The sequence below is a fragment of the Chiloscyllium plagiosum genome, unplaced genomic scaffold, assembly GCF_037043375.1.
Source record: "Chiloscyllium plagiosum isolate Xiang-an unplaced genomic scaffold, Cpla_swu_hap1 HiC_scaffold_19, whole genome shotgun sequence".
Taxonomy (NCBI): Eukaryota; Metazoa; Chordata; class Chondrichthyes; order Orectolobiformes; family Hemiscylliidae; genus Chiloscyllium; species Chiloscyllium plagiosum.
The window spans coordinates 60853470-60876595 of NW_028270157.1; the positions used below are offsets into that span (position 1 = coordinate 60853470).

The window sequence follows — 23126 nt, forward strand, 5'->3', positions numbered from 1 at the left end:
TGTACGCAATATTCTAAAAGTGGCCTCACCAATGTCCTGTACAGCCGCAACGCAACACCTATACTCAATGTTCTGACCAATGATAGCAAGCATTGCTCTGCCTACCTGTGACACCACATTCAAAGAACTACGAACCTGCACTCCAAGGTCTCTTTATTCAACAGCACTCCTCAGGGCCCGACCATTAACTGAATAAATCCTGCCCTGATTTGCCCTACCAAAATTAAACTCTATCTGCCATTTCTCAGCCCATTGGCCCATCTGACCAAGTGTCCAGTCTTGCTGATGTCCACATCAATGTTAGGCTTTGCTGAACAACACCACAGACCGATAACTTGCCTCTTACAATACTCATGGTACAATGGAACCTATTTATCAGCTTTTTTTTAGGCAAAAGAGGGTTATATCTACTGTAATAAATAACTTGCGAAGTTCTATATTTTCTATGAGCAATATTCTATGAGCAAACAAAGCTGCCTTGTGCACAAAAATAATCCCCTCTAAATAAAATAATTTGAACGACTACGTTTCTTAAAATACTGCAATGGTGACGACATCGTGGCAGGAAAACTGGCGAGAAAATGATTGAGCCCAAAGGGAGTTAATTTAATACAGACATGGGGGTCAGTATAATCTAATAGGCTTTGCATTTCAATTACTTTTTCAGGGTCAATAACCAATCAACTTGTCATTATATGACACTTTTAATATAGAAAAACTGCTTCACAGAGGCACAATCATAAAAAGACAGGAATCCAAATAAAAAGCGGTGGCTAGAAACTTGGTCAAAGAGATGGATTTAAAGAATAAAGAATGTGTATGATACAACGGAGTCAATCTTTAAACCTTCGGTTCACACAGATGAACAATGAGATTTTAGTGATTATAGTGGACGATTTTGATGTTAGATGGACATGGGACAGTGTCACGGCCGGGTCAGGAATTTAGTTCTCAGTTCCAAATTGACAGGACTGAGAAGACACAATTAAACAGGACGTTGCCATTTGTTTTGAAGTCATAGGAATTGGATCCAATTAAATAAACTAAAATAGTAAATTTGACGCAGATAAGAAAAAACTGGAAAAGGAAAATAGATAGAAAAAGAGTGGATAGTGAAAAATAAAGCATATAATTTTGTTTACAATTGTTTTAAACGTGAAAGCTATGGTAATAAAGTCATTCCTTCCTGAGAATGACTTTATTCCTATAATGTTGAGGTAGAATTTTTCCCATTCTGGGCAATAGCAGGAAAGCTGGGAAAATATGGCAAGAATGAAACAATTTGGAATCTTGACATCGGGAAGGTAAGTGTCGCGGTCCCAGTGACTGACCTGAGCAACATACTTTCACCCTGCCCTCAATCAAGGGTTTCCTACTTCACTTCTTCACTTCCTAATCGTGCAGTCCAAATTGCTATGAGTTCTTCCAAACTGGCTGCTGGTTCAATCTTACAGGTTAAAACAACTTCAAATTTCCTCAGCTTTTGAATGATAGGTTAGAAACCAAAAGAGAGAAGACCAACATTTATTTGACTGTGTGCATTGTGATTTGGAATGCACTGCCTGGGAGGGGGTAGGAAGTCAAATCAACGTAAGGCAGGAGTTTTAATCCAGTTGGATCCAGCCTGCAGAATATTAAACCATCCAAACCATAAAACTGCCAAACAACACCTACCTTTCTTCGTGGTGATAGCCTAACATCTGGGGCTCCAGGTGGTAGTTTGCACAACCTAGAACATAGAACATAGGGCATTTCAGTCCAGTACAGGCCTTTTAGCCCTCGATGTTGCGCCAACCTGTGGAACCAATCTGAAGCCCATCTAACCTCCACTATTCCATTCTCATCCAAATGCCTATCCAATGACCTTTTAAATGCCCTTAAAGTTGGCGAGTCTACAACTGTTGTGGGTAGTGTGTTCCACACCCCTACTACTCTCTGAGTAAAGATATTACCTCTGACATCGTTCCTAATATCTATCACCCCCTAATTTAAAGCTATGCCCCCTCGTGCTAACCATCTCCATCCAAGGAGAAAGGCTCTCACTATTCAACTTATCTAATCCTCTGTTGATCTTATGTGTCTCAAATATACCTCTGCCTTGGCGTTGCCAAGTTCTGGACATGCAGATCTCCCATTAGCCAGCAAGCTCAGGCTACTTCCTGCTCGGTGTTCATTATTTCCAAAAACAGCATACCAGCAGCCAATCAGCTTGAGTGACATAAGATCTGCCATATGGTTTGAAATTAGGCCTTTGGTTTCTCTCCAGGAGACTCTCCTACCTCTGGAATTGGTCAGAGTATGGGAAAACTCCACCAACTAAGTCTGACTTTTGTCAATAGAATATAACGTGAGAGCACAGTGCGATATACTGATGATCTGCAACTAACACGCTTCCCTTCCAAAAATGGGGGGCATACGTCATATAAAAATGAAGAATTTGATGATTGTTTATTACCATTCTTAGCATTTACATACGTATGTTATAATGAGAGAGGTTTTAGTGGCTGGCCCCAGGCTAAGCCATATACCCCTTATCTTGTCATGCCGTGAAAGTTAAGAGCTCACACCCTAACAAAACAGTAGATGCTCTACCTACAGCACATGGCCTTCAATGATTCAAGCGGGCAGCTCACTCTAACCTTCTCAAAGGCAATTAGGAAATGGCAATAATTGTTGGCCCAGCCAGTGATGCATACATCCCGTGAATGAATAACAAAAGAAAACTCAGTGAGATGGAGAGTCCTTTTAACCAGTCGGTCATACACCATGATGAGGGCTAACATGTGGATCATGTCCCTTAGAGAGATGTGGCACATCTACTGTGAGATACAATGCAACAGGATACAATTAATTGACCACCATCACTCTTCATTGTTTATCTCGTTGGTTTATAATCTAGTAAATTCTTAAAGCTAAACAAACAACATCCTGAGTAAATGCTCTATCCATAACTTTTAAAATCAGAAGTCTCACAAAACCAGGGTTATAGTACAACAGAGTCAAAAAGTGTGGTGCTGGAAAAGCACAGCATGTCTGGCAGCATCTGGGGAGCAGCAAAGTCGACGTTTCGGGAATAATCCCTTCATCAGGAATGTAAGGCAGGAATTTTTAATCCCACGTGGATTCAGCCTGCAGCATATTAAACCATCCAAACCATAAAACTACCCAAATAACACCTACCTTTATTTATAGTACAACAGGTTTATTTGAAATACAAGCTTTTGGAACAGTGCTCCTTCATTGGGTGAAGTCACCTGATGAAGGAGCTTGTGATTTCAAATAAACCTGTCGGTCTATAACCTGGCGTTGTGTGACTTCTGACTTTGTCCACTTCAATCCAACACTCCACAGCATTAATTTCAATTCACTTGATTGAACTTGTGGCATGTTTCTACGTCCCTTTTGGTCACCTTTGTCGAACAGTCCTCAACACCCTATTCGCATGTTTCAGGGCTCTTCTAATATTTCTACCAACTTTTCAAACTTCCTTCCAGTCCTCTCACACAGTTACCAACTGTACACAGAGTTACCCCATCTCTCAGGTGCGATAGTTTCTTGCAGATTGTGATCTGGAATACACTGTCCGAGACGGTGGTGAAAGCAGACTCGCTGTAAGGAAAGGGTTTTAATCTTGGGGCTGGCTGTCAGGGTGTGCAGGAAATTAAAACATCCAGAAATATGATGTGCTGGGAAGCTGACAGAATCTGCCAGCTTTTGCATTTAACTGGAGAGTGTTTGTGAAAGAATAGAAAGCTCCCATGGGACAGAGATGCCTGCAATTAACCCAGGCCAAAAAGACAACTGAATTCATTCCCAACCAAAACTCAAGATTGTCAATATATGGGTTTCCCTGTCCTCCTGGGACTCATCAGGATGAACAAGTGGAGATTAATAGGGCTGAGCATATGACTGGCTGGAAAATCTGTAAACACGGAGAAACAGCAACTGTTTCCTCGCCTGAATGAAAGGCTTTTGTTCACAGGACTTTGTGCTTTACAGGTGACTTCTGAGATTTTGCAAGAGGATGGCTGATTCTGTCCTTTGATTGTTGCTTCCCACCTATCAACCTTACCAGCAGCCCAGACTCATACAGTTCTACCTTACGCCTCCAATGAGGACCACAAGGGAAAGTAGATTACATTACATTACATTACATTACAGTGTGGAAACAGGCCCTTCAGCCCAACAAGTCCACACCGACCCGCCGAAGCGAACCCACCCATACCTCTACATTTACCCCTTACCTAACACTACGGGCAATTTAGTATGGCCAATTCACCTGACCCTGCACATCTTTGGACTGTGGGAGGAAACCGGAGCACCCGGAGGAAACCCACGCAGACGCGGGGAGAACGTGCAAACTCCACACAGTCAGTCACCTGAGGCGGGAATTGAACCCGGGTCTCTGGCGCTGTGAGGCAACAGTGCTAACCGTGCTGCCCACAAGTAGCAGCAACAGGACAGTGGAGATGAGCGTAGAGTTCAAGGGAGGAAATATCCTCACCTCCCTACTCCCTTCCCAACATTGGGTATTCAGGCAGTAGGTCTTAGCACACTCAGCTTCTCGTGTTAGTGAGTTACTGATTGCAGATACCAGGCTGACCAGTTCTGTGGAGCAGGAAAACCGATTTTCCTGCTCCTCGGATGCTGCCTGACCTTCTGTGCTTTTCCAGCACCACTCTAATCTAGACCAATTCTGTACTCACTGCTGGCCCAGATCGTCATAGCCCTGAATTCTGTCCCTTCTGACTCCCTCTAGGGATCTGCTGGTGACCTCAAGGAGGATCTCACTCTTGAAACGTTCATCTCCCAGTTGACAGATTTCAGGACCAGCGTGTACACACACACTTCACAACCAATGAGGGAAACAAGAATGAGAAGGCCATGGGATTTGCTGACCGTGCTAGATTTAATGGGTCCGGGAGTTATGGGTTGCTCATTTGTAATATTGAGGCCTCACTCAGATTATGCGGCAGCATTTATCGATAATAAGTCCCATTCAATTAATGGATTCTAATTACTCTGCATGCCTGTGCAAGATACTGGACCAGATGTCACAAAGCATTCATTCCGTACCCACCAAATCTCTCGAAGCATGGTCAACAAATAGCTACTTTTAGTCCAGCACAATTCCTGATGAAGGGCTTATGCCCGAAACATCGATTCCCCTGCTCCTCGGATGCTGCCTGACATGCTGTACTTTTCCAGCATTACAATCTTGACTCTGATCTGCAGCATCTGCAGTCCTCCCTTTCTCCCAGCACTCTGTCAGCAAGGGGGTGTCAATTTAAGATTGAGGTTTTTTTTAGATTTTAGATTACTTACAGTGTGGAAACAGGCCCTTCGGCCCAACAAGTTCACACCGACCCACCGAAAAGCATTCCACCCAGACCCATTCCCCTACATTTAGCCCTTCACCTAACACTATGGGCAATTTAGCGTGGCCAATTCACCTAACCTGCACATATTTGGACTGTGGAAAGAAACCAAAGCACCCAGAGGAAACCCATGCAGACACCGGGAGAATGTACAAACTCCACACTGGGTTCAGATAAAGAGCAATTTCTTCTCTCATGGCCTTTGGAACTCCTTGCTGCAGAGAACCATGGGGGTTGAATTCTAGTATATTTAAGGCTGAGATAAATAGATTGTTGATTAGTCGGGGAATCAGAGGATTATGGGGCAAATGCAGGAAAGTGGATGTAGGGAGTGTTGAATCAGCCATGATCCTATTGAATGGTGGGGTAGGCTCAAGGGGCCGAAAGGCCTCCTCCTGTTCCAATTCCTTATGCTCTTAGAGAGGTACAAATCAGAGCCACATGAACGTAAGATTGGTCATCGAGTAGATCAATGAGACGCTAAACATGTGATTGTTGGCTGGACAGATGAGCGGGTGCACTTTCCTTGCACAATACTGCACTGAGGAGAGGATGAGAACTCTAGGAGGATGATTTGGCTTGGCTCCTCTTTTGGCATGTAAATGTGTGGGAGCTTGAAGATTGTGCATTGAATACATAAAGATTATCTGTAATCACACTACAATGACCTTCTGCATCTCCACCCTTCTATATTGTCAGCAACAAATCTGCTTCTCTCGTGTTTGTCTTGGGCTGGAAGCTAACATGTTAATCCTGAATTTCATTTTTTAATGAAAAAGGCATGCTTTGTTTTCTGATTATCTTAAATTATGCATGATCAAATATTAACATCAGGGCTCCCTATCAAGAACAAAGAAAAGTTAATTCTGTAACACTACATAAAGTTAACCTTAATAAATATGATGTGCATCCAAAATGTGTCTGGGCAAATTCCATTTCAAAACTTTAAAAAGCCTTATCGTACCTAAAAATCCATTTTTTTCTCCCATGCATTTGGACTTTTTAGTTTGTGATTCTTGCTAAATGCAACAAATTGAATGCAACATAGGCTTTAAAGCACTTCAAAAGCTAAAACGCACTTTGGTGAAGTTTTGAAAAGTACACCACAAATGCAAGGTTGCTGTTATTGAATTTCTTCACAAAACACACTTGGACAATAATAAGGCAAGGCAAGGTTTGTGAAGGTTTGTAGCTCAGGTTGAGGTTTAGGGTGTGGGTTTGCTCGCTGAGCTGTAGGTTTGATATCCAGACGTTTCATTACCTGGCTAGGTAACATCATCAGTGGTGATGATGCTACCTAGCCAGGTAATGAAACGTCTGGATATCAAACCTACAGCTCAGCGAGCAAACCTACACCCTAAGTAAGGCAAGAGTCTGATGGGTAATATGAATACAGCATCAACTTCAAATCCAGTTACTTCAAGAAGGCTCAACAGTATCAATGTCTAGATTAGAGTGGTGCTGGAAAAGCACAGCAGGTCAGGTAGCATCCAAGGAGCAGGAAAATCAACGTTTCGGGCAAAAACCCTTCATCAGGAATAGAGGCAGGGTGCCTGCAGAGTGGAGAGATAAATGAGAGGGGGGTGGGGGTGGGGAGAAAGTAGCATAGAGTACAATAGGTGAATGGGGTGGAGGTGGAGGTGATAGGTCAGAGAGGAGAGTGGGGAAAGGTAGCAAAGAGTACAATGGGTGAATGGGGGTGGGGATGAAGGTGATAGGTCAGAGAGGAGGGTGGAGTGGATAGGTGGAAAGGAAGATAGGCAGGTAGGACAGGTCATGAGGTGCTGAGCTGGAAGGTTGGAACTGGGGTGAGGTGGGGGAAGGGGAAATGAGGAAACTGTTGAAGTCCACATTGATGCCCTGGGGTTGAAGTGTTCCGAGGCGGAAGATGAGGCGTTCTTCCTCCAGGCGTCTGGTGGTGAGGGAGCGGCGGTGAAGGAGGCCCAGGACCTGCATGTCCTCGGCAGAGTGGGAGGGGAAGTTGAAATGTTGGGCCACAGGGCGGTGTGGTTGATTGGTGTGGGTGACCTAGAGATGTTCCCTAAAGTGCTCTGCAAGGAGGGGTCCAGTCTCCCCAATGTAGAGGAGATCGCATTGGGAGGAACGGATACAATAAATTGCGGTCTCTCAAGAAGGAGGCCATCTGGTGTGTTCTGTGGTGGAACTAGTCCTCCTGGGAGCAGATACGGCAGAGGCAGGAATTGGGAATACTCAACTGTATCAATCTCCACTTGTTCCTTCTGATGAATCCCAGGAGGTCAGGGAAACCCATATATTAATAGTCTTGTGTCTTGGTTGGGAATTAATTCAGTTGTCTTTTTGGCCTGGGTTAATAGCAGACGTCTCTGTCCCATGGGGGCTTTCTATTCTTTCTATTTCTGGAAACGATAACTTGAAAGCTAGCTATTATTTAAGACATGACTTGGAAAAGAATGTATCTTTGAAATTTACTCAATGATTCAAATTATTTATTGACTGAATGTCCAATCTTGCATAGGTATAGTTCTGGTTACACTTATCCTGCTAATTGCTGATAGGCTTCCTCACAGCTAACATTAGCCACATGCTGAGGAAGCTCTTGCCTCTAAGTAGCCAACTGCTGGCACCATTTTCATTTGCAAATATCTTTGAGAAATATGACAGGTGGAGAATAAAGGTAGTGTGGCAGATATCTTGCAAAAACCTACATGATAATCATTCAGTGATTGTAACATTGTCACAATCCTTGTCAAGGCTAATCTTTAGGTGACACTTTGGAAAGGAATGGTTAACTTTCTTGTTTAAAGCAGAAAAAACCATTGACATCCCAGGTACTTGTTAAGAGAACAATACCACAAGATTCTGTGGTTTTGAACAAACAAAATTAAATTTACTTTGTAAACTTATGTATGACCAAAAACCAAAGGGTGTCCTCCAGGTTATTACAGCCCCATTCTCACTCGGGCCTCCAAGTCTCTTATATTGTTCAGGGGCTGCTTTTGATTCCTTATTTGAGGAAGATATTGAAAACAACAAAGGCCAGAGATCACAGTGGGTCAGGCAGCAGCCATGGAGAGAGAGCAAGCTAACATTTTGTGTCCAGATGACTCTTCAACAGAGCTGTCATGAAGTGTTTGGGATGAAGGAATTATCTCTTCATGAAAGAATAGGCTGCATGGACTGATATTTTTGGGTGGTCTCAAAGACATTGAGAGGACAGGGGAGCCGAGTTTGAGGGTTTATAGTTGCAGAATATGGGGTCAGTTATTTAGGACAGAAACGAAGGGTTAAACCTTTTTATTTTGGCTGTCAGTTATCTTGAGTTGCAGGGATGGATTCTCTTTGCAAAGTGGGTTTTCTCACTGTATCTTAGCAAACTTGTCACATTAGCTCCCTACCCCAACGCCATGGTGTATCTTGTACCCACCTTGTGCTGCATTTTCATATGTACCCACAGCTGCTGGGTTATCCCTAGCTTCCCTGGCACCAACTTTGAACGGTTGTCATGCACCTGGATGAACACAATCAGTCCAGAGCTACCTGCATGATCCCTGACATCTGTCTCTGAACCTGCTGGGTAAGGGGAAAGTGTGAGCAGGGAGCTGGAGGTTTCTGCCGGCAGGGGGTGGAGATGCAGAGGAGGGACAATCTTGGCGCCTCAGAAGCAGCGCAGGATGCCACGGCACTAGACCCTGCCAGGCTGCTCAGAGCTTGCCAGCTGGGTCAGCGTAGTTTCTGGAGGAAAGCACAGCTACTCAGAGGTCATTGATCTCTTCCACTTTGACGGTCTAAGTGGTACCCTCTTCTCTCTGATACTGCAAACTTACCCTATCACTCTATCTACTGCATTCAACTCCCACCATGGCTCATGCTCTACTACTCTCACCATTATTGGCAACATCTTCCTTACTCCCTCTACATTGCCCACTCACTTGCCTATGACAGCACCCTACAAACAAAATAACAGCTTTGCTACTGTAACGAGGTCAGTCAGGTGGTCCCCACAGAATACGAGTTCCCTGATTGGGGTTTGTAACCTGGTCCCATGAGAGACCCCCGGCTGACAGATATAAATAGGAGTGAGGGGGTCGTTAGGGCCGACTGCCTGCCCCTCTTCCGCGGTTACGTTAGGGCCCGGGTGTCCTTGGAGAAGGAGCACACGGTATCCACCAACACCCTGGAGTTGTTCAGGGAGAGGTGGGCGCCGCAGGGAGTGGAGTGCATTATTTCTCCCTCCAACTCTATTTTGATTTAGTCCCTACCTTCCCCTTCACTGTTTTGATCACACAACACTGCCCTTTGATGTGGAGGCCAGTGCTTGTCACTGGCCACTCGGGTGTTTTCCTATCTTCCTGGTGGTGGAAATTGAATAAAGATTCGTGCACCTTGTGTCTCTCACTGTGTCTCACACCTGCACACACACACACCATGGGTGCTGGGGATAAAATAAGCACTGAAAATGTGTTGCTGGAAAAGCGCAGCAGGTCAGGCAGCATCCAAGGAACAGGAGAATCGATGTTTCGGGCATAAGCCTTTCTTCAGGCTTATGCCCGAAACGTCGATTCTCCTGTTCCTTGGATGCTGCCTGACCTGCTGTGCTTTTCCAGCAACACATTTTCAGCTCTGATCTCCAGCATCTGCAGTCCTCACTTTCTCCCCGATAAAATAAGCACTACCATGATTAGGCGGTAGTGTGGGGTTTTTAAAAAAAAATAAACAGGAGTGTCCTGAAGAAAAAAAAATAAACAGGAAATTCCCTCCCCTTCACTGTTGTGAAAAAAAAATAAAAAAAATAATAAATAGGAGTGTCAGAGATTCTGTTCACTGAGAGCTGGCTCTGAAGAGCTGGACCAGTGTCAAGGATGCGCCATGTGTAAACAAAGGGTGGACTTGGTGACAAATACCAGACTCTATGGAGTTCTGTCAGCTACCACCTTCATTTCCTTTAATAAATGCCTCTCTCTCATCCCACGAGATTAATAGTCCGCGTTAGGGCAGGTAAAGTGAAGATGGCTGACAATCTGGTCCTTGCCCCTTATGAGGAAAGATCCTGACCTAAACAGCTCCAAGCTACTGATTTAATGTGTCCAAGCCCAGGACTGGTATCAGAGGCTGCCCTTGACTTTCTCTGCCTGAAGCCCAAATTAAGGCTATCAGATTTCACTTGACTGAAGGCTGCCGACAGCCATGATAAGCTTCCCAGCTTTGTGTCTGTGCTAAACAGCAAGGCGGTAAAGCAGTCTGGTGTTTCTGACAGAGGGCAAGGCATGAAACTGCAAGCCAAGGTAGGGATGCTGTGAGCCACCAAGGTAGGCTCCGAATGAGCAATGGCTAAGAGAGCAAGCAAACATCCTGGAGTTGCAGCCAGGTCCAGTCCATGAGCTCACAGTATCTTTGCTTAAGGATTACAATGATAGCTGCCCTAGCACCCTAAGCTGCAGCATTGGGGTGGAGAAGTATAATGTAAGTAGATCATGGATGTGCCATCGGCTGGCACATGCTGGATGCCAATGTCCATGGAAGTGGGGCACGTGTGGCTGGTGCTCATGGACAGTGCCCTGCAATGCTGTTCTGAGATGACCAACATGAAGGCTCCTCTCACAGCCAGTAGCAAACTGAGGTGGATAGGTACCTGCTCTGACTTCAATGTCGAGAATTTCCTTTTAAGCTTGCTCAGGATGGATGATGGATAGAAAGCTGCACATTAATGAGATGAGATTTGCAATTAACAATTTCGTTAACAAACAACGACTCCCCTTAATAGGCAACTTGCTGCTTCGGAGCAAAGTTCTCCTCATGACATCAGGAACTGAAAGTGAGTTGTTCCCAATGTTGGGATAAGCCTCACTGGCCATAGGCATTGTCATTCAGTGCCCAATAAGATTCTGCCTGAGGACAAACTTCTTCTCTCTGAAATTAAATAATCTCCGGAATTCTCAAGCCCCAGAGAGCCATGGAAATTGAATCATTAAATATATTCACTTTGAAGATAAATAAAATGTTTGAATGTCAAAAGTTACAGGGATCAGGTAGGAAAGTAGAGTTGAAACCAAAATCAAATTGAACATGATCTTGCTGAATGTCAGAACAGGGACAAGGACCACAATGTCTGTTCCTGTTCCTATTTCTTTTATGTTCAGAAGACTTTCCTTTCTACAAATCTACAGTTTACAGTACATATTATTTCCTGCTATTATGTTATATGACCAAAGTTTTCCCAAAGGTCTTCAAAAGAAGATTTTGCAGAGAAACCAAAGTGCGATGTCATTAACATTCTGCAAAATAGGCTGCAGAATATTCAGGTCAATCACAGCATTTTCTGATAATGCAATCCCACTTCCACATTTGTCAAAACTTTGTCAAAAAAGTTTTGTCGTCGTGCATTCCGTCATGTTCACAGAACTTCGAAATCTTAGAACACAGGATTGAACCAATTGATCTGTTGAACTACCAGAGGCTGACCACAGAAATTAATTTGCATTGCCTGCAATTTCTAACCAGTTAAAGATTACATGATCTATTCGGCTCAGGAGTATTTAACATTTTCTAACGTGTAGGATAGGCACATCTTTTTCATATTAAACCGCACAAAAGTACATCTTAATAAATTTCTTTGGATGGATGTCATCAACTGAACAACTAGTATCATTAAACCAAACAAAAGTATTGCAGGTAGATAGGATAGTGAAGAAGGCATTTGTTATGCTTTCCTTTATTGGTCAGAACATTGAGTATAGGAGTTGGGAGGCCATGTTGTGGCTGTACAGGACATTGATTGAGCCACTTTTGGAACAATATGTGCAATTCTGCTCTCTCTCCTATTGGAAGGGTGTTGTCAAACTTGAAAGGGTTCAGAAAATATTTACAAAGATGTTGCCAGGGTTGGAGGATTTGAGCTATAGGGAGAGATTGGATAGGCTGGGGCTGTTTTCCCTGGAGCGTCGGAGGCTGAGGGGTGACCTTATAGAGATTAATAAAATCATGCGAGACGTAGATAGGGTAAATAGACAAGGTCTTATCCCTGGGCTGGGGGGAGTCCAGAACTAGAGGACATAGGTTTAGGGTGAGGGGGAAAGATTTAAAACGGACCAAAGGTGCAACCTTTTCACACGGAGGGTGGTGCGTGTATGGAATGAGCTGCCAGAGGATGTGGTGGAGGCTGGTATCATTACACCATTTAAAAGGCATCTCTCTGGGTATATGAATAAGAAGGGTTTAGAGGGATATGGGCCAAGTGCTAGCAAGTGGGACTAGATTAGGTTAGGATATCTGGTCAGCATGGATATGTTGGACCAAAGGCTCTGTTCCTGTGCTGTACATTCTCTATGACTTTATGTTAATTAGGATCCTGATATAATTTTTAAAGATTCCTGGCCACGCAACAGTGCACACAGCAAAGTTCTAATGAGACCAAACAAGCAAAGGGTTTTTTGTCCAGCAGATGTATCCATTGACCTGGCTTGCATTACCTGCCTCCCGGTCCATGTAAACAGTTTCTTAAACCTCGCAGTGTGTAGGTTGTGTTCATGTGTTAAACAGTCATTGTAGTCTTCATATAAAGAGCAAAATCAGTCAGATTAGAAACCAACTTTCACACCTCAGCCATTAGCACTGAAGTCGAGGTATAGCATGTTTTAACACAATTTTCACACAACTGCTTGGATTGTTGACTTCAGCTTCAAGCTAGCCTGACTCTGTTAATAGAAGTTTAAAATCCATTGATGCATGCATTGTTGTTGTGCGGCAGAGGTGATTTTAAAGACATTGGGGTAGATACTTAATGGAAATCAATAGAAAAGAGAATTGGATGCAGTGTAAAATGGGCTGTAATTCCCTGTTGTCCATTTCACATTCCCACTGGGAAAAACATCTACTCCATTATGTCAATGAGGCAGCTGAGCTCTGGCAATGCATTGTAAGGTCGTTGGTTCCTGGTGGTGTAGCAGGTTAAATACATCTGAGCAATGGGGTGTCTGTTTTGCTTTGGGAGCATAAGCAAGTTCATCAGTTGCTGGTGCTGACCAGTACACAACAGCATGAGTGCAGTGACATAGAGGTGTGGAGCATATATAATGAGGGGAGCAGTGATGAATTGCACAGGGACCTCGCAGTAGCTCATGGAGAGAAATCCTTCATGAAACTCCCCAAAATTGACACTTATGCCAACGTTTAGTAAAAAAATCAGCTCTCAACTCCTAAACTGACACCTGACAAAGAACAGAATCACGCTTTCAGATGATAGTACATCATTTCACATAACGATCCACGAACAGATGAGGTTTTACCCTTCACAATTGAACTATTTATGAGGAGTGGGAATGATTGTAAACTTCTCAGCTGCATGGTTTCTTGCCAAGACCAGAACACTTACTCCACTGAAGATCAGAGATGTTTCCAATAGCAGTCCTGATCAGACAAAGTTTGCTCTCTCTGCACTCTTGCCCACAGCTTATGACTCATCTCAGCAGCAGCATTGATGTATGTCCGCGAAGAGCTCATGCTGCTTGCTTTTTCTCATTTAAAGAAGAGTGCATGATTTAAAGGGCATCTGGATGGGTATATGAATGGGAAGGGTTTAGCGAGATATGGGCTGGGTGCTGGCAAATGGGACTAGATTAGGTTAGGATATTTAGTCAGCATGGATAAATTGGATCGAAGGCTCTGTTCCTGTGCTGTACATCTCTACGACTTTATGTTAATTAGGATCCTGATATAATTTTTAAAAGTTCCTGGCCACGCAACAGTGCATACAGCAAAATTCTAATGAGACCCAACAAGCAAAGGGACTTTTGTCCAGCAGATACATCCATTGACCGGGCTTGCATTACCTGCCTCCCAGTCCATGAAAACAGTTACTTCAACCTTGCAGTGTGTAGGTTGTGTTCATGTGATGTGTAGGTTGTGTTTGTCCAATGGTTTAAAAAGCAGACAACAAGCAGAAAGATAAATGGAAAGCTCGCATTTTCACATGCACTTAATGTAGCCATTGTGGTGGTGAGGTGGGGAGGTGGGGGGGTGGAGGGTAGGAAAGGAAAAGAAATTGACTTGAAATGTCACCATTGATGTTAAATGTTGGAAGGTAGAAGGTTTAGAAACTGCTGGAATTTCATGATAGCTGAAAGATTGATTATACTTTAAACCTCTTCCAATAAGCAATATCAAATGTACAAGAATGGCCACCACTCTATCAGTTCTTTATGGGCTGGATCTTGCAATCAGCGACAAAGCAACTATGATTATTGCTGTCCTCTAAATATTCTCTATAACACAGATTTCCCCTTTTGTGATTATGGTTTGAATCTGGCTTCAAGTCCAAAAGGTCTTCAGGGGCCCAGTAACAGTGATGTCATCAAGGAGTGTAAGCAACCAATCATGTTGAAGCATACAACAAAGCAGGAAATGCTTTTAATTTTGCATTTTTCGGCAAGTAGAATCAACAATTTTGGCATATTCATAGGATTAAGGTGGAAAAAATTGTGGAATTTATTATTAAAATGAACAAATGTCATAATATAAAATTGCTCCTTCAGTGTCAGTTCAGCATTAATATTAACATAATAGGCCATTGAAACCTCAGTTACACTTAATTCAGCGAAGTGTGGCTTTTTCGAGGGTCGTGCACAAGAATGGAAGTTCTCATGCATTCAATTCTTTCAAAATGATTTTCTTCAATGCCCATCAATACTGCATCCTTCAGAAAAATACTGAATCACTCCTGGATATCTGTACTTAATTTGGCATGCGTGGACTCCCAAAGTTGCTGACACTGTTGGAAGGCGTGCACTGATTCTGACAACTGTGTTAAGATGGGTAGAATTTGGCTGTCTACTTGTGTCAGAGTAGAGCAGATTACTAAACATGAGTGATGACTGGAATAGGCAAATGATGGTAGCATTAGTCTATTGAAAATCAAAATGCTAATTTGTGTCTTTAATGATGTTGATAATAAACTATGAGTATGCTTAAAATCAAATGGAGTATATAATTAATGTGAATTGTCATTATTTTGAAAATCGGGAAACAATCCCTTAATCCCTTAGAAGCATGTGACTGAGGTTTGGAAAGAATATATATAATTCTATTCCAAAATGATGATACACTCAATTAGACTTAACTTTAAGAGACTCATACTTTAGAAAAAGAAAGATAGTTACAACTCTTTTTATCTCCAACTGCTCCATTTAATAGAGAAACATTAAAAGTAGAGAGGAAATAAATTCAAGAAAGAGCAAGCAGGACACAAATTTCAATAAAATTTAGTGACTGCCATTTTTAAATTTAAAAAATGTGCATTTGATTACTGTTGTAGGTTATAACATGCCTGAAAATGCATCAAATACAATATATGGTGGGGTAAATCCATCTCATCAAGAAAATAATTCTCCTTTTGGGGCTGTGTTGCTTCCACAAAAGGTGAGTGAATAAGACCATAAAATGTAGGAGTGGAAGTAAGGCCATTCGCACCATCGAGTCCCCGCCGCCATTTAATCATGGCTGATGGGCATTTCAACTTAAATGCTGAAAATGTGTTGCTGGAAAAGCGCAGCAGGTCAGGCAGCATCAAGGAGCAGGAGAATCGACGTTTCGGGCATGAGCCCATCTTCAGGAATGATTCCTGAAGAAAGCCTCATGCCCGAACATCGATTCTTCCGTTCCTTGGATGCTGCCTGACCTGCTGCGCTTTTCCAGCAACACATTTTCAGCTCTGATCTCCAGCATCTGCAGTCCTCACTTTCTCCTTTTTCAACTTAAATGTTCAGTACAGCTTTAATTTAAGCTATGAAGCCCTTGCAACCATTTGTTTTACCAAGTCACAAGTTTAGAGTACTACCCGTAATTTAGATTTAGATTTATTTGGATCTATCTAATGTCACTTGTACCTAGGTGCAGTGAAAAGTGGATAATGTTGGCACATTCCGACGCCATCTTGGATTACAGAAAGAATTGTACAACTGGTAAAATACTGAATAGTTTAAGATTAAATTGATATGATTAAAACTGAAATAACTTCAAAGGTCACCTTCCCTGCTCCTCCAATTGCCGCAATCCGACATTGTCCCCGGAATCCTGGTAATGTACTCCTTTTCTGCCAGCACCAGCACTAGCGCCATTGCTTTTGAGTCCGCTGTCTCTGAGCGGAAGTCGGCCACGCTGCCTGGGTCCCGCAGTCCCTCCGATGACATCAACTGACAGAATCTGGCTCCGAGTCAACTGATGGGAGTCTGGCTTGTGTTCAGATGACACCACCTGAGATGGAGCGGGGATGGAAATCCACAGGGACCCAGCTACCCGCAGGAGGCCTGGGCAGCCAAAACCAAAGAAAAACACGTTACTGAGCTGGCAAAGACAACGACCAAGCCATGCAGATGTGACAGAAAGCGCTGCAGGAGCCATGAGCAGCCGAGTCTCACGCTTTGTCGCAGCCATCTTGGAAGGCAGGAGGCTGTGTTAGCTTTGTAGAAGATAATGGTCAGTATTTGATAGCTTTTCGTAGTTGGCATACAAATATAAACCACCTGAGTCCACTGTCTTACTCTTGGGATGTCTCAAAATGCAGAGATCCTTCAGCATGATCTGGACAGGTTCTGTGAGTGGGCAGGTGCCGTATGATTTGGATAAACGTGAGATTATTCACTTCGGAAGCAAAAACTAGAAGGCAAGTTACTACCTGAAGGGTTGTAAATTGGCAGAGGGGAGTGTGTGGTGGGACCTGAGTGTTCATGTGCACCAATTGCTGAAGGTAGATATGCAGGTGCAGCAGGCATAAAGAAGGCAGATGGTATGTTGGCCTTCATTGCAAGAGATTTCGAGTACATGAATAGGGATGTGTGGTTGCAGTTATACAGGGCCAAGGTGAGGCCATAAAGGGAAAGTTGTGTGCAGTTTTGGTCTCCTTTACTGAGGAAGGATGCTCTTGCTCAGCGAAGGCTGATTCTGGAGATGGCGGGACTGACATATGAGGAGAGATTGACTCGGTTAGGATTGTTTTCACTGGGGTTCAGATGAGTGGGGGGGGGGGCGGGCGAGGGGGGGATGGTGGAATTACATAGAGACTTATAAAAGTCTAACAGGATTAGACAGGGTAGATGCAGGGAGGATGTTCCTGATAGCGGATGTGTCCAGAACCAGGGATCAGAGTCTGAGGATTCGGGGTGGACCATTTAAGGTGGAGATAAGGCAACATTTCTTCACCCTAAGTGTGGTGAGCCTGTGGAAATAGTTGATGCCAGAACATTGAATTTATTCCAGAAATGGCTAGATATAGCACTTGGAATGGGCGAATGGGACCAAAACTATGGGGCGAAAGCAGGATTCGGCTATTCAGTTTGATGGTGATGAATGGTGGAGCAGACTTAGAGGGCCGGATGGCCTCCTCCTGCTCCTATTTTCTATGTTTCTGTGTTTCTAAACAACAGGCTCTCACTATCAATATTCATTGTGTCATGACTGACTAGGGGAGTGCTGGAAATCAAGGCCCACAATTCCTGGAATCATCACAAACGTGAAAAGATTTAGATAAACTGTCCAAGGTTCCTACTTTATTTGACTGATGAACTCAGATTAAAAGAGAACATTTACCAGGTTTCTATACTTCACAAGTTGTCTTTAATTATAGTAATCAAGAAATATGAATCGCTAACTTTTAACTCTTTAAATTTAAAGTAGCACAATGGCTCAGTGGTTAGCACTGTTACCTTGCAGCACCAGGGACCCGGGTTTGATTCCATCCTCGGGAGACTGTCTGTGTGGTGTTTGCATATTCTCCCCGTGTCTGTGTGGGTTTCTGCCGGGTGCTCCAGTTTCCTCCCACAATCCAAAGATGTGCAGGTTAGGTGGAATTGGCCATGCTAAATTGTCCGTAGTGTTCAGGGATGTGTAGGTTAGATGCATTAGTCCTGGAAATGTGGGGTGATAGGATAGGGGAATAGGTGTGGGTGGGTTACTGATCGGAAGGTCAGTGTGGACTTGTTGGGCCAAATGGCCGGTTTCCACACTGTAGGGATTCTAATTTATAAACAAACTCTACTACTTTTCTTATTTAAACCTCCCTCACCCTTCACAAAGAGACAGACAGAATGGCAAAAGATGCGTATTGAAGGTGGAAAAAGGGTAAAAAATCAGGAAATGCATTTCCATTACACCTGTCACAGGATTCAATTAGTTGTTTTCTTTCTCTTCCTTTTAATTACTTTTTAATCCCATGTAATTGACACAAAATTGATGTGGTGTTACATTCACTGGTCCAGAGTGTGTTCTTTTATTACTTTTGAAAGTATTTTATTCCTCCTTCAGTTGAGCATTTGCAGAGAAAGGTGAGTTGAATTATTCCTGAAGAATTTTTGGTAGCTCCACAAAAGAGAGGACACAGTGAGAGTTTTTGTTGAATGTTTTTCCTTTGCAGGCTCTGCAGTTCTCTGCTCCTCTGGCCCCGCACAAGCCATGGTCACCTGGTCAGGAGCCAATTAGACCTTGTTGTCAATTAGCTTTCCACTAGGTCAAAACCCATAGGCTCCGTGGTGTCTGCTTCTGTTGTCACTCTTCCAAGAAAATGTAACATTATAAACAACACACAATATGGTCCATGATTCTTAAATCTGCGTTCCTTTACACAACTTTAAGGCATTATGTTCCTTACTTCAGTCGACAGTTCCAAAAAGGATGAAAATAAAAACACGTGGTTTTTATAATCCTTCCACATATGATTGTTACTACATCCAGAAGAATAAATTGTTTGGCCTGGTGTTTAATAACTCTTCATTTTTTTTCTTTTCAAAGATTTTCACTCATATGCGAGCAACAAACAGGCAACGATCAAAGCACAGATACTTCTGTGAAAACTGTACATCTATTCCAGACCATACACAGACTGAAGCAGTTGCGGTCATCGTATGTGCCTTTGTCATCACAGAATCAAGTTTCCTTCCCTTAAAGTTTTTAAACTTAAAAGTTCAAAGAAGCTCTGCTGAACTTCAGTATATATGCAAAGTCAGCACAGAGGAAAACTCAGCTCCTGGGATTCGCTACATTCTAATACCATATGTTTTAGTTGCGCAGGCAGATGCTTTAGACATTTGACTTTACACAATGCCACCTCATGAATTCAGTGTTATAAACATTGGTGAAATGTCAAATGCAAACTAAATGCAGCGAGACCTTTTCAAACCAGGTTTGAATCAGCATTTGGCAATGAAATTGAACACATTCCACTAATTATTTGCTTTGTACTGAATTACAAACCTCTGCGGTACTTTTGGATGCTGTCAAAATGCAATTTGGACAAATGAAAGCCAGTTCAGGATGCATCTCAAATGTAAATTTTCAGTAATAGGATTATTATTAATTACTATTTCTATTTTAAATGAGAAGAAAATGGTCAATTAAAGGAACACAGTCATTCAACTAAGGTCAAGGAGATTGGTGAGGAGGGGTACACTCTAGAATCTTCACAGCAATGACAGTGTCCAACATGGTGTTGGAATGAAAGTTTGACCAAAGTCTAAGTTCTTCATGTCCTGAGGTTTCTGGCAAGAATTCTCCAGTTGATACCCAGGAACCGAAAGAACATTCATCCATAAAAAGGTGGCGTGGTGGCTCTGTGCTTAGCATTGCTGCCTCACAGTGATACTTGGATTTGATTCCAGCCTCGGCGACTGTCTGTGTGGGTTCTCCCCGTGTCTGCGTGGGTTTTCTCCGGGTGCTCCGGTTTCCTCCCACAATCAAAAGGTGTGTAGGTTAGATGAATTGGCCATGCTAAATTGTCCATAGTGTTCAGGATGTGTAGGTTAGGTGCATTAGTTGGGTAAGTATAGGATAGGGGAATGGGTCTGGGTTGGTTACTCTTTGGAGGGTCAGTGCGAACTTGATGGGCTGCAGGGTCTGTTTTCACACTGTCGGGATTCTATAAAATTCTTCCTATAGCTGCGGTCAATTTGCCTAGCTCCAAACAAAAGTTGACTAGGCAAAAGTGAGGACTGTAGATGCTAGAAATCAGGAATTCCTGATGAAGGGCTTTTGCCCGAAATGTCGATTTTTCCTGCTCCTTGGTTGCTGCCTGGCCAGCTGTGCTTTTCCAGCACCACTCTAATCTAGACCCCAAACAAAAGTTGAACCTCTCCACTGCATCTTGTATTGTATTACTATAGTCTTACCAGACCATAGGGGCTGCTCTCTCATTAGAGAGAAACGACTGGTGGTGATTTAACCTGAGGGCCACCAGACCTCAAGTGAGGGAAGAAGTTGAGAAGGAAAGTCCTTCATGGTAACCTCAAACCGATGATGGGAATTGAATCCACACTGCTGGCATCACAGACACGACACAATTCTGTTTTTCTTTCTACATGCTTTTGATAGACTCCAACAAAGTTAATACGCTTCCAGTTATACCAACAGGCCAATTTTTGACTTGTCTTGGGATTTGTTTTGGATACTTTGCAATAGTTTTTAATATAAGGGTTAAACCTGAGCTCCACAATAGTCCCTGACTGATGCTTTACCAACATATCATGTTGAACAATCTTTATGAAATTCAATATTTATTTGGCCTTGAACATGATAAAAAAAATTCTGAAACGGGTTTACAGGCAAATCTACCAACATCATTGCATACAATCACTCCTTTATACTTTTTAATGGTATTCTGCAAATGGACAACATGATTCCTTGCAAGTGAATCTGTTTTCTTTTCCAGTTAATATGCCCTGTTCTGCCACCCTACAGAGGCGAAAGAAATCTTGGCAAGTCCCAGGCTTAAAGAAATCAGAAATGCAGGAAAGAGAGGTTGTAAAATGGCAAACCTCTCATTGAATTCAGCTGACCTGACAAAGCTTAACTGATTTGTATTGTAACATAACCACATTTTACTGCAGCTACACTGACCCATCTTCACTGAATATGTTCCAAAGAAATGTTTGAATCTTGACTGTCATTTCCTACATTAACATTTACTTGGGCTATTTTGGGACCACAAGGGCTTGTGGACTTAATTGCAGCTAAGGGAACAGTGCCTGGAGGTTCAGTAACGATAAACAGGGCACTCATGGTGTGAGAAATTAATTAAATGGGAATTCAAATATCAGATTCTTCTCGTCATGGTTAACATTAGCAGTTAAGTCCTTTGTCCTCAGAATGGTCCTGAAGAGATAGCAAGACACCCTAACTGTGTGCATTTTCATTTAATTAATTGCACAACCTGCTGGAATTAACTCAGCATTCACAATAAACCCCTGCCCAATTGAGGTGTTCAAAGCTCCAGATACTCAGCCGCATGTAGCAAATACAGACTCAGCAATCAACCTCCAGTCTGAATAACTTACTCGCCTTTTCTCCTTCTTGGTTAGAGTCATGAAAAGCTTGTTGTTTTCATTTTTGCTGCAAGTTCTACAAGGTATACTAATAGACCCCGAGAAAGAGGATATTCAGCCCGTTGTGCCAATACTGGTTGTTAGCAGAAGGCAGGTTGGATAATTGGGGCAGCCTTTGTTGTGTCCAAAGATGAAGCTGCTGAGATACCTGACTGTCAGGCTTCCTCCCTGTGGGAGCATGCTGGCTTCACCCTGTCTCCATGATGCCCTTGATAAGAGGTTGAAGTCACTCACACCAATCCCTCCTTCCCCCTTCATTAGCTAAATATTCAGTGCAACAGTGATGGATGCAGGTTAAAGTGTATATCCAGTAGCCACTGAGCATCCTCCTGACCCTTTCACTCTTTCCATGGATACAGCAAACCAGAGTCACCGCAGTAGATGGGAATGAATAGACTCCTCCATATCTCACCCCAATTTACTGGATTCTCTGATGCACTTCTCTGATACTTTCCTGCTGGTCTCTGCAGGTTGACCATGTTATTTACAGCTGAGTACAGAAACATTTCATCTGCAGGGGACTGAGCAGCTACCTGGTGACTGGTAGCCCTCTGTGTTTCAGGGAGCTTGGGCATTTCTTCCTCCAGCAGCTGTGAACACACAGTGCTAGATCCTATGATCCGGGAACTCCTACCAGAGATAAGAATTTCCTATGTACCAATTGAACACACTCAGTGATTAGCACTGCTGCCCCAAAGGGGTTCGATTCTAGCCTCGGGCAACTGTCTGTGTGGAGTTTGCACATTCTCCCTGTGTCTGTGTGGGTTTCCTCCGGGTGCTCCAGTTTCCTCCCACAGTTCAAAGATGTGCAGGTTAGGAGGATTGGCCAAGCTAAATTACCCATAGCGTTCAGGGGTGTGTAGGTTAAGGTGCGTTAGCCTTGAGAAATGCAGGGTTACAGGGATAGGGTTGGGTCTGAGTTGGACACTCTTCAGAGAGTCATTGTGGATATGATGGGCGGAATGGCCTGTTTCCACACTGTAGGGGATTCTGTTCTGTTCTAAATGCGATGGTGAGAAAGCAATGTTTTATGGGGACATTGCAGGGTGAGGGGTGTTGCAGTGACAGAGAGCTGTTGAGTGCTTTTAATGGCTACTCACATATCCTCTTTGCCCTCTCAATTGGGGCAAAGGAAGGCAACAATCCCAACCCCGATTGGCATTCTGTTTTCCATGTTGGGAAGGTAGCGGTTTTCCCACCAGCTAAAAGGCAAATAATTGGACTGGTAGCAAGATGAGGTCCCTCAATGTTCTTCTTCCCATGAATGGGACCTTGACTTTTGTTGGCATTTTTTGCTTACAAATGTAGGGAAGAGTTGTTGCAACTGTGACTGCATTGAAGGCAGTTCAGAGAACATCCACTGGATTAATTCTGGAAATGAAGGGCTTGTCTTGTGCGGAGAGCTTGA

General features: G+C 43.2%; 1 long non-coding RNA gene across 1 annotated transcript in view; it reads right to left on the reverse strand.

Moving 5' to 3' along the window:
• Positions 1-1674: 1674 nt before the first annotated feature.
• LOC148146794 (uncharacterized) overlaps positions 1675-23126 on the reverse strand; it is a 94579-nt gene continuing 73127 nt past the window's right edge. The window contains exon 3 of the long non-coding RNA XR_015760349.1: positions 1675-1729. This is a non-coding gene — a long non-coding RNA (uncharacterized LOC148146794). The remainder of the gene's footprint in view (positions 1730-23126) is intronic.